Source organism: Lithobates pipiens, unplaced genomic scaffold (genome assembly GCF_037356315.1).
Source record: "Lithobates pipiens isolate NorthernLeopardFrog02 unplaced genomic scaffold, aLitPip1_a1.2 Scaffold_10, whole genome shotgun sequence".
NCBI lineage: Eukaryota > Metazoa > Chordata > Amphibia > Anura > Ranidae > Lithobates > Lithobates pipiens.
Window position 1 is genome coordinate 78583987 of NW_027507686.1, and position 14926 is coordinate 78598912.

Sequence of the window (14926 nt, forward strand, 5' to 3'; positions counted from 1 at the left end):
CACTGCATGGCCTCCCTGATCCTGCAAAGCCTGCGGAAGGATCCTTGTATTCTTCGGCTCAAGGAGAGGGACCATTACTGGCTGGCCACTCTCCTTGATCCATGGTACAAGGGTAAGGTTGCAGACATTATCTTGCTGTCGCAGAGGGAGCAGAGGATGAGACATCTCCGGGAGGCCTTGCAGAAAGGTCTGTGCAACACGTTCCCAGAGACTGGGAGGTTACAAACTCCTGGTTCTGGACAACGTGTTGCTGAGGCATCGGTCAGAAGGAGCGGTGGAGAAGGTGGCCGCCTGACCGATGCGTTCAGACAATTTTTTAGTTCGCAGCCCCAAGGTATGATCGGTTTCAGCAACCATCGCCAGTGTCTGATTTACATGGTGCAGGAATACCTAGGGGCAAGGTCAGACTTGGACACCTTTCCCACCAAAAATCCTCTGGCTTACTGGGTCTTGAGGACGGATCACTGGCCAGAGCTTGCACAGTATGCAATTGAGCTACTGGCCTGTCCTGCATCCAGCGTTCTTTCGGAACGCACCTTCAGTGCTGCTGGTGGCTTTGTAACCGATCAAAGGGTGCGCTTGTCCACCGACTCGGTTGATCGACTGACCTTCATTAAGATGAATCAGTCTTGGATCACCACCAGCTACCCAAGCACCTGAAGCTGATGTAACCGAATAATTTTCTTTAAAATATCATATCCCTTCAAGACTGCCTATGCTGATGCAGAGTGACTGTCCTGTTATGTTGACTGTCTATCCTCTTCCTCCTCCGCTGATATCTTGGAAGAACATTTTTGGTTCTGGGTGATGCCACCAGCCCAATTTTTCAGCCCCTGTTTAACAGGGGCGTGTAATTACAATTTTTGATGCAATGCTTTGCAGCAGGGCTCATTCCTGCACTACAAATAGAGTATATGGGAGAGGTTGCAGTGTTGTGGCACCAGCACCAGTGCCTAAGGCCCAGTTTTTCAGCCCCTGTTTAACAGGGGCATGTAATTACAATTTTTGATGCAATGCTTTGCAGCAGGGCTCATTCCTGCACTACAAATAGAGTATATGGGAGAGGTTGCAGTGTTGTGGCACCAGCACCAGTGCCTAAGGCCCAATTTTTCAGCCCCTGTTTAACAGGAGCGTGTAATTACAATTTTTGATGCAATGCTTTGCAGCAGGGCTCATTCCTGCACTCCAACTAGAGTATATGGTAGAGGTTGCAGTGTTGTGGCCCAATTTTTCAGCCCCTGTTTAACAGGGGCATGTAATACAATTTTTGATGCAATGCTTTGCAGCAGGGCTCATTCCTGCACTCCAACTAGAGTATCTGGGAGAGGTTGCAGTGTTGTGGCACCAGCAAGCAGTGCCTAAGGCCCAATTTTTCAGCCCCTGTTTAACAGGAGCGTGTAATTACAATTTTTGATGCAATGCTTTGCAGCAGGGCTCATTCTGCACTCCAACTAGAGTATATGGTAGAGGTTGCAGTGTATAGGCCCAATTTTTCAGCCCCTGTTTAACAGGGGCATGTAATACAATTTTTAATGCAATGCTTTGCAGCAGGGCTCATTCCTGCACTCCAACTAGAGTATCTGGGAGAGGTTGCAGTGTTGTGGCACCAGCAAGCAGTGCCTAAGGCCCAATTTTTCAGCCCCTGTTTAACAGGGGCATGTAATTACAATTCTTGATATAATATTTCACAGCAGAACCCGTTCCTGCGCCCACCGAGAGTAACTGTGAGGACTTACAGTGTTGTGGCACCAGCACCACTACCACCACCACAACCACCAAAGGCCCTATTTTTCTACCACTGTTCAACAATGGCATGTAATTACAATTCTTGATATAATTGCTCACAGCAGGGCTCTCCAGCGCCTACCAAGAGTCACTTTGAGGGCTTACAGTGTTGTGGCAACACCAACACCTTAGGCGCAAATTTCTGCAGAGCATACAGGGCAGGCTCCTACTTTCAAACATCCAACTTACAAATGTCTCCTACTTGCAAATGGACGGAGACAACAGGAAGGGAGATGAAAAAAGATGGACGGCGAAACAAATTTAACAGGGGTGATAACCCTTCCCTATGTTTTCCAAAATGCTTAAAAATAGATTTTTTGACTGGAGCTACACTTTAAAAATGTACCAGTTCAAAATTACAAACAGATTCTACTTAACACAACAAACCTACACAGTCTCTGTTTTGTTTGCACCGCCTGTATACTCCTGTTCTGAGTATATAGGGTCTGGGGGCCCCACGCCTTTCATTTTTTTAATATGGGTACGGGGTTCCCCTTAATATCCGCACAAGACCCAAAGGGGCTGGTAATGGGCAGGGGGGCTACCTATGCCATTTTTCTCAATGATTTTCATCCATATTGCCGGAACCAGATATTACATTAAAACCGCAAGCAGTTTTAAATGACTTTTTTTCTGTTAAATGTAATTTTGTGCAGGGACTGTTCTAAACACGGGAAACACGTGCCACTTCACAGGCATACTATAGACACCCCCCAGGCATGATATTTAAAGGAATATTTCACTTTTTTTTTTCACTTTGTCATTAAAATCAGTGCCCCAAAAAAACGGCAGTTTTTAAAAACATTTTAGGCATTGACCCATGTTCCCTGGGGAAGGAGCCAGGTCCCCTAACCTATTTTAGGACAATATCTTGCATATTATCCATTAAAATTAGCACTTTTTATTTCGAACGTTCAAGTCCCATAGACTACAATGGGGTTCTAAAGTTCGCACAAATTTTCGGTCCGTTTGAAAGTTCTGGTGCAAACCGAATTGGGGGGGGGGGGGGTGTTCGGCTCAACCCTAGTGGACACAAGCATGTTACTGTTTTATCAGCTGTAATGAGTACTAGAAGAATGGAGTAGCTATGAATAGACTTTATGTTGCGATTCTATGGACACAGATTAATGCATTAATTAGTTTGGCACTAGAGCACTATAAACACGGGTCACTTTATTTCTATATTGATTATTGTATATTGATGCACTTTTATATAGATTGAGGTAAATTACAGATTGTCACTGCAATTATTGCAATTATCGCACAGGGATGCAAATTTCTCTATTACATATGAATGCAACATGGGTATATAGAGGTGTGTATGCTACACAGGTTGTCATTTGGAGGATCACATAGGATTACAATTTTTAATTGTTTATAATTGCAACTTTTAATCGCATAAGATTGCATTATTATGTTCACCAGATTTTTCAAATAGGAATGCAATATCTCACCACCACTATTTAACTACAGTCAGCAATATTAGGATTCAGTACGATTACCATATGATTTTATTTGGATAGCGCAGCATTATATTGTTATAAAATGGTACTCAACTGTCGGCCAACAAATGCGAAAGTAGTGACGTACTACGAGCCTAAAAAGAGGACGTTTCATTATCAGGCGCCACCCTTTGTGCTCCTTCTGCTAATTTCGTGTTAGTAGAAGTTTGGTGAGTGTTGATTCGCACTTTTCATTTCGCACTTTTCAGTTAGTTTCTGAACGGCTTTTCGTCAACCAGCCATGTTGTGGATTTGGAGGAGATAATGCACTTTTTTGGTTAAGTTCTATTAAGCATGTCTAATTTTATTTGTTTTCTTTTTCTAATGCACAATCAAAAAATTGTTGAGAATAATACTTGGATATGTGTTTACTGCAAATGACAGTTTGGGAGTTGGCATTTACATTTTAAAAAAATACAATGTAAAATTAACAAGGGAGCCCAACATAGTTGTATCTTTGATCTTAAAAACTACGGGATAATGATGTTGTGGTAACTTGCACCTAAAAAAATAAATAAAAAAGAAAACCAAGCATAATAATATTATTTTTGATATCACAAAAAAAAAAAAAAGCCTTTGAAAATGTGTTTGCCATAACTCCATCAGTATCACCAGCAAAGCAGCTTCATTATTATCCCATTAAAGAAGAAGAGAATGTGCGCTGCATTTTGAGATTTCAGAATTTGCCACGTCACAAATGTTAATTCTCCATTACGAATGCTAGTTTACAAGACCGACCGCTTCCAGCTCGTCCTTGCTTCCAAGCATGCATGTTTGTACTTTGGACTTTTGTCCGACGAACTTGTGTAAACACACTCAGAAAATTCGACAACAGACATTTGTCCGTGGAAAATCTTAAAGCCTGTCATCCAACATTGGTCCGTGGAAAATCTAACAACAATTGTCTGATGGAGCGTACAAACGGTCGGATTTTCCACCAACAGCCTCTCATCACACAATTCCCGTTGGAAAATCTGATCATGTGTACGAGGCTTTAGGCATTGAGGGCCATGTTTACAGGCATGGAGATGCATGGTGTTTTGTGCATCCCCATGCAGGCAGTGCCACTGTAGTTAATTGGGGTGCAGCTTGTATGGCCCCATGTGAACAAGACCTTATAAATACCCTGAATATTTAAAAGGATTTGTGAGATGTAAGGTCCGTATGGCATGCAAGAACACCATGAAAAAAAAAAATGAAGAAATTTGTATCCCCTCAGATATAGAGGAAGATTAATAAATCTAACATGTAACATGAAAGGTGTCATTTATGGTAATAAATGTCCCTGCAATAAGTTAAATAAGCAGAACTAAACAAAGAACCAAGGATGCGTAAAAGAGAAGATTTCTCTAATATTCCGAAGAGTGGTAAACATCACCTTTCAAAGCATTTCAAACAATGTCACAATCAGAGTTTAAAAGAAACATCTTTCTGGGCTATTGAGAGCAAAAAGAAGGCATGAAGAGGTGTTTTTAACTATTTATTTTTTATGCATTTTGACGTTTTTTTTATTTATTTTTATACATATCTATTTTTTTATTTAATTTTTATTTTTGCATTTTGTTCTTTTTCTTTTGTACAGTAATAAACATAAATATTATGAAATAAGCTTAGCCTAACATTTTTGTGGTAATGATAACGTGGCTTACTACAAAACGTGCTGGAAAAAGCTTATTTCGTGATCTCACCACGTACACCGCCGATCCTTACACATTATGCTACAGGTACGTGGCTTAGACCCCTTCGATGAAACCACATGCCTGTGGCGTAACATGCAAGGGGAGGAGCCAGTGACGCATAACGAGGTTACAGGAAGCAGGGCAGAAGATCAGATCGCTGAGTGCCAATGTTAATATTGAGCATACTTCAACCCTTAAAGGGACAGTTTTAAAGATCTATCTCTGTCACTACAGACTGTAGCCCCAATTTATATTGACTCCAGTGGTGTATTATTATATTATATTATAATATTATGCACAGCCACATGTGAGTGGATTTTCATGTTGGTTTATCAATTCATGGATTTTATGGAAAGCACTATAATGGTTTTGAAACTTTTTTGTACCATCTTTGGAATTTGTAAGATTTTAATTCATAGCCCAATGGAATTGTGGAGAGATCGATTTGTTAAAATCATTAGTACAGTGGCCGTGTACAGAATTATCACTGATCGCTGTATTAGTGTCACTAGCAACATCAATGTCAGTTAGTCAGCTAGTGTACCTCCCAGCCAGTGCCAGCACCAGATTCCCTACCACACTATAGGTCACTGATCACCACCATTACTAGTATAGTGTCAGTAGGGATCAGTATCTTGATCATGATCAAAACTATACTAGTGTCCTCAATAGTACAGTGCCGCCAAAAACAGTGTTAGGATTTGGGATGCGGGATTTTTCTTACCTAAGACATGTAGCAGAATACATTTTGGCCTAAATTCATGAAGAAATTTGATTTATTGTATTGAAGTTTTTTAACAGAAATTATAAAATAGTGTTTTGTTTTGTTTTAATTTTCGGTATCTTTTTCGTTTATATAATAAAAAATAAAAAATACAGTGGTGATCAATTACCACCAAAAGAAAGTTCTATTTGTGTGAAAAAAATTATATAAATTTAATTTGGGAACAGTGTTGCATGACCAAGCAATTGCCAGTTAAATTTCCTCAGGCATCGAATTAAAATCAAAACTGTGCACCAGAGTTCAGAAGATAACACATCAAAAAATCGAATCTGTACATTAAACAAAGAAATATAAACATACTATTTTATATAAAACAAAAACATAACCAAAATAGATGAAGACATAAAGCTTCCCATCTGCCGCACGTCATATGACGTCCTTGACTTTGAGCGGCGATATCTGAACGATGCCTGCAGTTACAGACATCATTCAGATATCTTCTTTTTCAGCCAGCGATTCTGTTTAGCCGCTTGATCGTTCTTGCAGGTGGCAAGAGGGGGAAATGCCCCCCCTTTTGTCTTCCGGTGCTTCTCCAGGATCGCCACTGCCATTGGCGAACCGGAGAAGGGATCCGTTGGCCCCAGATGCTGACCATACAGATTTCTGGTGGACCGGATGGTCCCTGAAGTCTGTATGATCATTCGGAGGCTGGACGCGATGTTATGACGTCACGCCTGGCCTCTGCATTTGAAAAAAAATGGTGCTGCCTTGGCTCGGAAGCTAGGATCTTTTTTTTTTTTTGATTTTAGGCTTCCCAGCCTAGAGGTGAGATGTGGGGACTTATTTCCCCCATATCTCACTGTAAAGAGGACCTGTCATGCTTGTTCCTATTGTTCCTTTTGCAAGGGATGTTTACATTCCTTATAATAGGAATAAAAGTTATATTAGGAAAAAATTAAAAAAATTTGTCAAACTAGAAAAATAAAAGTAAAATTAACAATTTTATTAACAATTCGCACGCAAAAGCAAACGCATATGTAAGTCCCGCCCGCATACAGTGGTGTGAAAAAGTGTTTGCCCCCTTCCTCATTTCCTGTTCCTTTGCATGTTTGTCACACTTAAGTGTTTCGGAACATCAAACCAATTTAAACAATAGTCAAGGACAACACAAGTAAACACAAAATGCAATTTGTAAATGAAGGTGTTTATTATTAAAGGTGAAAAAAAATCCAAACCATCATGGCCCTGTGTGAAAAAGTGATTGCCCCCTAAACCTAATAACTGGTTGGGCCACCCTTAGCAGCAACAACTGCAACCAAGTGTTTGCGATAACGTGCAATGAGGCTTTTACAGCGTCCTGGAGGAATTTTGGCCCACTCATCTTTGCAGAATTGTCCTAATTCAGTTACATTAGAGGGTTTTCGAGCATGAACGGCCTTTTTAAGGTCATACCACAACATCTCAATAGGATTCAGGTCAGGACTTTGGCTAGGCCACTCCAAAGTCTTCATTTTGTTTTTCTTCAGCCATTCGGTGGTGGACTTGCTGGTGTGTTTAGGATCATTGTCCTGCTGCAGAACCCAAGTTCGTTTCAGCTTGAGTACACGAACAGATGGTCGGACATTCTCCTTCAGGATCACTTGGTAGACAGCAGAATTCATAGTTCCTTTTATCACGGCAAGTCTTCCAGGTCCTGAAGCAGCAAAACAGCCCCAGACCATCACACTACCACCACCATATTTTACTGTTGGTATAATGTTCTTTTTATGAAATGCAATGTTCCTTCTACGCCAGATATACTTGGACACACACCTTCCAAAGAGTTCCACTTTTGTCTCATCGGTCCACAGAATGTTGTCCCAAAAGTCTTGGGGATCATCAAGATGTGTTGTGGAGAAATTGAGACGAGCTTTGATGTTCTTTTTGCTCAGCAGTGGTTTTCTCCTTGGAACTCTGCCATGCAGGCCATTTTTGCCCAGTCTTTTCCTGATGGTGGAGGCATGAACGCTGACCTTAACTGAGGCAAGTGAGGCCTGCAGTTCCTTGGACGTTGTTGTGGGGTCTTTTGTGACCTCTTGGATGAGTCGTCGCTGCGCTCTTGGGGTAATTTTGGGCGGCCGGCCACTCCTGGGAAGGTTCACCACTGTTCCATGTCTTCGCCATTTGTGGATAATGGCTCTCACTGTGGTTCGCTGGATTCCCAAAGCTTTGGAAATGGCTTTATAACCCTTTCCAGACTGATAGATCTCAATTACTTTCTTTCTCAATTGTTCCTGAATTTCGTTGGGTCTCGGCTTGATGTGTAGCTTTTAAGGATCTTCTGGTGGACCTTACTGTGTCAAGCAGCTCCTATTTAAGTGATGCCTTGATTGTGAACAGGTGTGGCAATAATCAGGCCTGGGTGTGGCTAGAGAAATTGAACTCAGGCGTGGACAACCACAGTAATAGTATGTTTTAACAAGGGGGGCAATCACTTTTTCACACAGGGCCATGGTGGTTTGGATTTTTTTTCACCTTTAATAATAAACACCTTCATTTACAAATTGCATTTTGTGTTTACTTGTGTTGTCCTTGACTATTGTTTAAATTGGTTTGATGTTCCGAAACACTTAAGTGTGACAAACATGCAAAGGAACAGGAAATGAGGAAGGGAGCAAAGACTTTTTCACACCACTGTATATATAACGATGTTGAAACATGACATGTGAGCTATTGCCGAGAATGTTACAGCGAGAGCAATAATTCTAGTCCTCTGTAACTCAAAACATGTAACCAGTAAAAAAATTGAAAGCGTCGCCTATGGGAATACAGAAGTTTGGCGCCATTCCACGAGTGTGTTTTATTTGGAAGTGTGACATGTTTGGTATCTATTTACTTGGCATAAGATTATCTTACACATTATTCAAAAAAAATAAAAAATTAGGACAACGTCACTTTTTTTAAAAGCAATAAACATTTTTTTTTTAAAAATGTGTTTGAAAAAATTACTGCACAAAAACCGTGTAAGATAAAAAGTTGCAATAACTGCCATTTTATTCTCTGCTAAAATTGTTATATATTTCTATATTTATAGGGATGCACCGAATGGGTTTTTTGGTGCCGAAACCGATACCGAAAATAAATCTTCCTTTATCCCGAAAACCAAAACCGATACCGAAACAGCACCGATACCGAAATTGACTGTTTTTAAAAAATATTTTTTATACAGGAGATGGTCAGAGACTGGGGACCTGCTGCAGGAGATGGTCAGAGACTGGAGGCATGGTACAGGAGATGGTCAGAGACTGCAGGCATGGTGCAGGAGATGGTCAGTGACTGCAGGCATGGTACAGGAGATGGTCAGAGACTGCAGGCATGGTACAGGAGATAAATGCAGCCTCACCAGTGCACATCATATGCAGCCTCACCAGTGCACATCATATGCAGCCTCACTGTGCCCAGCAGCTTACCAGTGCCCGTCATGTAGCCTGCCTGTGCCTCACCAGTGCATATAAACATACACATATAAGAAAAAAACACACACACATATATATAAAAACATACATACATATACATATACACATATAACACACGCACACAAACATACACACATAAAACATACATATAACACATACATACACACATAACACACACATAAACATAAACATGCACACATATAACACACACACACACACAGAGGCATACAAACATATATATAGACAGTCTTTTTAAAAATTGGCAGCTGCAGCTCTGTACCTTAATCTCCATGTTGGGTACTGCACTCTAGGGGGAGGCAGAGAGCATAGCACACACTGCTAGACATCTCTCCCTTGCTTTCTCTTTCACAGTAAACGGCGTGCCCGAGCTCCTGCACAGCCGATTTACACATCGGCTGAGGAGCCATATGCAGCCACCTCTGGGGAGAGGGGGACTTTACAGCGAGACCCCACAGGCTGACTGCAGCATGGGTGAGGAGGGAGGGGAGGAGGAGAGACTAAAGACGGAATGACACCCCCGTGATGGGCGGCATTGGGGGCGGGGCCAAGCCCAGCAGGCCCGCCCCATTTTCAGCACCAGTATTGGCAAGAATTCTCTTTCGGCTTTTTGCCGAAAGGGCAATTTTCGTCCGATATGTTTCGGCGGCCGAAACTTCGGTGCATCCCTAATATATATATATATATATATATATATATATATATAATGTTTGGGGGTTCTATATAATTTTTTAGCAAAAAAATTATGATTTCACAGAATTGGCCTGACAAAATGTCACAATTGGCCTGGTATGCAAGTGGTTAATGATAGATAAATTCAGTAACAACAATAATAATACAAAAAAATCATATTATTATTATTACTGTAGAAAATGTTAACATATTAAACACATGGTATTTCAGGCTAGAAAAAAAAATAGTCATGAAAGCCGCAAGCACCATCTAGTGGCTTTGCAAGGTACCAATGTACCTCTAATAAAATGTAAGTGATTCTTCTTCTTAACAACCAAGTTGTATAACCCACATTGAACCTGACAAATAGCACATTCTTTCTAGCATATAATATTAGATGTCTCTGGAAGTCCTCTTACTTTGTGATGCTCTATGTCTATATCACTAGCACACAGCTGATCTCCTAAATCCACATAATTTCACTTTGATGTACACTATATTCAAATGATTTAGAGTACTTAATGATAATACTGATAATAAAATATATAATGTCATATTCTTTGGTGGTTTCAGTGTGCAGAGCCTTTATGGGAGCTCCCTATGAAAGTTCACTCCTACTCTTGTCAACCTTTTTATGGAGTGGTGGGAAAAGCTTAAGAGGTATGGTGGCCTTGAAACATGTAGCCATGCCCCCAGGTGTCTGACGTCACTCATGGATTTTCCTCTAGTTGTCTGACTGATCTACATGGCTTATCCGCTCTGTGGATATCCGCTTGCTTGAGGGGATCGCACCGTCGGCCCAGGGCCAGATTAACAGCATCATGGGCCTGGTGCTGAGGATTTTGGTGGGCCTTTTTACGGAAACAAAATGAAAATGCAAAAATGTTTTGCTAAAACAAATTAAATATACTCTCACCAGTAATATCAGCCGTGCAGCCTTTGAGCAGCAGCAACACCCCCAATACCACCTGCTATGCGGTCTCTCAACAGCAGCAACATAGGAGACCACATTTCCAAACTGCCATTCAGGGAGATCCCCCCCCTTCCCAAAAAAAAAAGAGGGGGGATGTAGTCTCAGGTTGATGGGGAAATAGGTGGCGGGGGGTGATTTTTCAGGCAAATGGCACTTAGCACTTAAAATCATCTTGACACTATGCTTGATATGGCGTCGGGATGATCAAATTCCATTATTTCTATTACTACATTGTAATATATAGTGAAATAGTTCAACTCACCATGATGCATTATCAGTGGGAACCTGAGCTTGTCACTTCCCACCAGATGCAGTGTGTCGCTTGCCACCATTGCCTGCTGCCAGATGCCACCCGCAGCCTGCCACCAGATACAGTGTGCCACTTGCCACCAGGTACAATGTGCCACTTGCCATCAGCATGCCACCAGATACAGTGTGCCACTTGCCACCAGCAGCCTGTCACCAGATACAGTGTGCCACTGGCAGCCTGCTACCAGATACAGTGTGCCATTTGCCACCAGATACAGTGTGCCACCAGATACAGTGCCACTAGCAGCCTGCCACCAGATACAGTGTGCCACTTGCCACCAGATACAGTGTGCCACTTGCCACCAGCAACCTGACACCAGATACGGTGTGCCACTTGTCACAAGCAGCATGCCAGATAGTGTGCCACTTGCTACCAGCAGCATGCCACCAGATTAAAGCGGGATTCCACCCTAAAGTGGAACCTCCGCTGATCGGAACCCCCCCCCCCCCTCCGGTGTCACAATTGACAACTTTCAGGGGGGAGGGGGGTGGAGATACCTGTCAAAGACAGGTATTTTCACCCACTTCCGGGCATAGACTCCAACGGGAGTCTACGCCATTTCCTGCCCTGCCGTGCTGTCTGCTGGGACACACACGGGTCCCAGTGACAGCGCGGAGATTTCCTATTGCGCGGCGCAGCTCGCGCATGCGCAGTAGGGAACCGGGAAGTGAAGCCGATTCGCTTTACTTCCTGATTCCCTCACTTCGAATGGCGGCGGCAGCAGCAGAGGCACGAGCGGTCGATCGGCCTCGGCATCGCTGGAACCCGGGACAGGTGAGTGTCCATTTATTAAAAGTCAGCAGCTGTAGTATTTATAGCTGCTGGCTTTTAATATTTTTTTTTGGGCGGAATCCCTCTTTAAATGTGCCACTTGCCACCAGCAGTCTGCCACCAGATACAGTGTACCACTTGTCACAAGCAGCCTGCCACCAGATAGTGTGCCACTTGCCACCAGCAGCATGCCACTTGCCACCAGCAACCTGCCACCAGATACGGTGTGCCACTTGTCACAAGCAGCATGCCAGATAGTGTGCCACTTGCTACCAGCAGCATGCCACCAGATACAGTGTGCCACTTGCCAACAGCAGCCTGCCACCAGTTACAGTGTGCCACTTGCCACAAGCAGCCTGCCACCAGTTACAGTGTGCCACTTGCCACAAGCAGCCTGCCACCAGTTACAGTGTGCCACTTGTCACAAGCAGCATGCCAGATAGTGTGCCACTTGCTACCAGCAGCATGCCACCAGATACAGTGTGCCACTTGCCAACAGCAGCCTGCCACCAGTTACAGTGTGCCACTTGCCACAAGCAGCCTGCCACCAGTTACAGTGTGCCACTTGCCACAAGCAGCATGCCAGATATAGTGTGCCACTTGCCACAAGCAGCATGCCAGATACAGTGTGACACTTGCCACCAGCAGCATGTCACCAGATACAGTGTGCCACTTGCCACAAGCAGCCTTCCACCAGATACAGTGTGCCACTTGCCACAAGCCGCCTTCCACCAGATACAGTGTGCCACTTGCCACAAGCCGCCTTCCACCAGATACAGTGTGCCACTTGCCACAAGCAGCCTGCCACCAGATACAGTGTGCTACTTGCCATCAGCAGCCTGCCACCAGCAGCAGTGTACCACCAGATACAGTGTGCCACTTGCCACAAGCAGCATGCCAGATACAGTGTACCACTTGACAAAAGCAACATGCCACCAGATACAGTGTGCCATTTGCCACAAGCAGCTTGCCATCAGATACAGTGTGCCACTTGCCACAAGCAGCATGCCAGATACAATGTGCCACTTGCCACCAGCAGAATGTCACCAGATACAGTGTGCCACTTGCCACCAGCAGTGTGCCACCAGATACAGTGTGCCACTTGCCACCAGCAGTGTGCCATCAGCAGCCTTCCACCAGATAGTGTGCTACTTGCCACCAGCAGCAGTGTGCCACCAGCAGCCTTCCACAAGATAGTGTGCTACTTGCCATCAGCAGCCTGCCACCAGATACAGTGTGCCACTTGCCACCAGCATGCAACCAGATACAGTGTGCCACTCGCCACTCACAGCCTGTCACCAGATACAGTGTGCCACCAGATACAGTGCCACTAGCAGCCTGCCACCAGATACAGTGTGCCACTTGCCACCAGCAACCTGACACCAGATACGGTGTGCCACTTGTCACAAGCAGCATGCCAGATAGTGTGCCACTTGCTACCAGCAGCATGCCACCAGATTAAAGCGGGATTCCACCCTAAAGTGGAACCTCCGCTGATCGGAACCCCCCCCCCCCCCTCCGGTGTCACAATTGACACCTTTCAGGGGGGAGGGGGGTGGAGATACCTGTCAAAGACAGGTATTTTCACCCACTTCCGGGCATAGACTCCCACGGGAGTCTACGCCATTTCCTGCCCTGCCGCGCTGTCTGCTGGGACACACACGGGTCCCAGTGACAGCGCGGAGATTTCCTATTGCGCTCGCGCATGCGCAGTAGGGAACCGGGAAGTGAAGCCGATTCGCTTTACTTCCTGATTCCCTCACTTCGAATGGCGGCGGCAGCAGCCGAGGCACGAGCGGTCGATCGGCCTCGGCATCGCTGGAACCCGGGACAGGTGAGTGTCCATTTATTAAAAGTCAGCAGCTGTAGTATTTATAGCTGCTGGCTTTTAATATTTTTTTGGGGGCGGAATCCCTCTTTAAGTGTGCCACTTGCCACCAGCAGTCTGCCACCAGATACAGTGTGCCACTTGTCACAAGCAGCCTGCCACCAGATAGTGTGCCACTTGCCACCAGCAGCATGCCACTTGCCACCAGCAACCTGCCACCAGATACGGTGTGCCACTTGTCACAAGCAGCATGCCAGATAGTGTGCCACTTGCTACCAGCAGCATGCCACCAGATACAGTGTGCCACTTGCCAACAGCAGCCTGCCACCAGTTACAGTGTGCCACTTGCCACAAGCAGCCTGCCACCAGTTACAGTGTGCCACTTGCCACAAGCAGCCTGCCACCAGTTACAGTGTGCCACTTGCCACAAGCAGCATGCCAGATAGTGTGCCACTTGCTACCAGCAGCATGCCACCAGATACAGTGTGCCACTTGCCAACAGCAGCCTGCCACCAGTTACAGTGTGCCACTTGCCATAAGCAGCCTGCCACCAGTTACAGTGTGCCACTTGCCACAAGCAGCATGCCAGATATAGTGTGCCACTTGCCACAAGCAGCATGCCAGATACAGTGTGACACTTGCCACAAGCAGCCTTCCACCAGATACAGTGAGCCACTTGCCACAAGCCGCCTTCCACCAGATACAGTGTGCCACTCGCCACTCACAGCCTGTCACCAGATACAGTGTGCCACCAGATACAGTGCCACTAGCAGCCTGCCACCAGATACAGTGTGCCACTTGCCACCAGCAACCTGACACCAGATACGGTGTGCCACTTGTCACAAGCAGCATGCCAGATAGTGTGCCACTTGCTACCAGCAGCATGCCACCAGATTAAAGCGGGATTCCACCCTAAAGTGGAACCTCCGCTGATCAGAACCCCCCCCCCCCCCCTCCGGTGTCACAATTGACACCTTTCAGGGGGGAGGGGGGTGGAGATACCTGTCAAAGACAGGTATTTTCACCCACTTCCGGGCATAGACTCCCACGGGAGTCTACGCCATTTCCTGCCCTGCCGCGCTGTCTGCTGGGACACACACGGGTCCCAGTGACAGCGCGGAGATTTCCTATTGCGCTCGCGCATGCGCAGTAGGGAACCGGGAAGTGAAGCCGATTCGCTTTACTTCCTGATTCCCTCACTTTGAATGG